The sequence below is a fragment of the Macrobrachium nipponense genome, chromosome 26, assembly GCF_015104395.2.
Source record: "Macrobrachium nipponense isolate FS-2020 chromosome 26, ASM1510439v2, whole genome shotgun sequence".
In the NCBI taxonomy this organism is placed as follows: domain Eukaryota; kingdom Metazoa; phylum Arthropoda; class Malacostraca; order Decapoda; family Palaemonidae; genus Macrobrachium; species Macrobrachium nipponense.
The window spans coordinates 29,579,467-29,581,111 of record NC_087215.1 but is presented as its reverse complement, the minus strand read 5'-3'; the positions used below and the strand labels follow the sequence as shown (position 1 = coordinate 29,581,111).

Genomic DNA, 1,645 nt, shown 5'->3' with positions numbered 1-1,645 from the left:
GTATGTTTATCCCATTTAGGAAATAAGGGGAAAGAAAGTTCCCTTGTGGCACTTCGTAAATCCATTACAGAGGTTTCGCTTTTAAAGCCTTTGCCCAAACCCATTTTTATGTTAAAGGTTCTTCAATTAAGATTAACATCATGAATCAGTGAATTCAAAGTTGACCTAATTAACAATACATATACTTACATATACAGTATTGTATATATTTACATATACGTACATATAATGCATGATTTAGAAAAGTTGGCCTGTCACTAATTAGGGTAGGACTCCACCTACAAACAACTGTCAAAAGTAATAATTTTTTTTTATCCATTTGTATGTTCATATGTACTGTCTTACTAGCATACAAATGTTGATTCTGTACCACTTTGTATCAGTCCTCTGAAAATGGCTTAGAAATAAGCAACAGTGGTCAGGATATACAACTTTTCATTTCTTTCCAGTGGGTCTGCATATATATTATATATATATATATATATTCTATATTATATTATATATTATATATATATATTATATAATATTTATTATATATATATTAACCCAATGCTATTATATATATATATATATATTACCTCTATGATAGTAGTGTTGATTGGGACCACCTTAATGTGATGGGGGTATATATATATATATATATATATATATATATATATATATATATATATATATATATATATATATATATATATATATATATATCTCTAATAAAAGGAGTCCATAAAAACACCAAAATATAGAGAGAAAAGTACTATTATTTCAGAGACTGCTGTCTCTCTCTTCAGTAAGTAGCCATCTTGCTTGGTGAGACCGTACCCGCGTGAAGTCAGATTAATCAACAGATATCACAAGTTTAACATACGACTAGAATTTGAGAAATATCTAGAAGTGTTCGTGAACTATCGGTGATAAGATTAGTGTGAAAATAGTAGGATAAAGCGTCTTCTAAGTTAGTTTAATCAGTGTAATACTATAAATCAGAACAAGATGGCAGTAAGTTCCAACTGCGGGAAGAGGTGGCGTAATTTGGCGTGTTTAGCAGATTCGCAATACGATGAGGTAGCAGGAAGGGAACTGGCATTTCTCATCTATGAAATCAGCAAACAGTCCTAACCAAAAGATACAAAAGCATTCATAGATATATTAGAAGGATATAATCCTTCAAACTGGAACAAATCTAATGAAAAACATCTTGAAAATAATTGAAGAAGTTCCAAATAAAATCCAAGTGGTCAAGAGACTCATAAAGAAAATATACATAAACCAACATATTCCGACAAAGAAAATGAATAAGGTGAATCTTGTGAATATCCTAATTGATGCATTAGGAAAAAGAATGCCAAAAGCATGCAAACTGTGTAAGGTTTGGTATAGCATAGTCAATCCACAAAACCTAATCAGAAAATGTGCTGCATGCAACATTCCGACCCATCCACAGTGTGCTGAGGTAATACAAGATTGAGAAAAGATACAAGAATTTTTTGTTCAACATGTCTATCATGGATAGACAATGTTATTAAATCAAGATTGAATGTACAAATAGTTGAGGATGAAGAAGAAGAGTAAGAGGAAGAAGAAGAAGAAAAAGAAGAAGAGGAAAATGGAAGAGAAGTAAACAAAAATGAAATGACAGAAAAAAATA

At 30.5% G+C, this 1,645-nt stretch overlaps 1 long non-coding RNA gene across 1 annotated transcript in view; it reads left to right on the top strand.

Moving 5' to 3' along the window:
• Positions 1 to 1,645, top strand: part of LOC135200117 (uncharacterized) — a 31,853-nt gene that overhangs the window by 76 nt on the left and 30,132 nt on the right. The window lies entirely within an intron of this gene.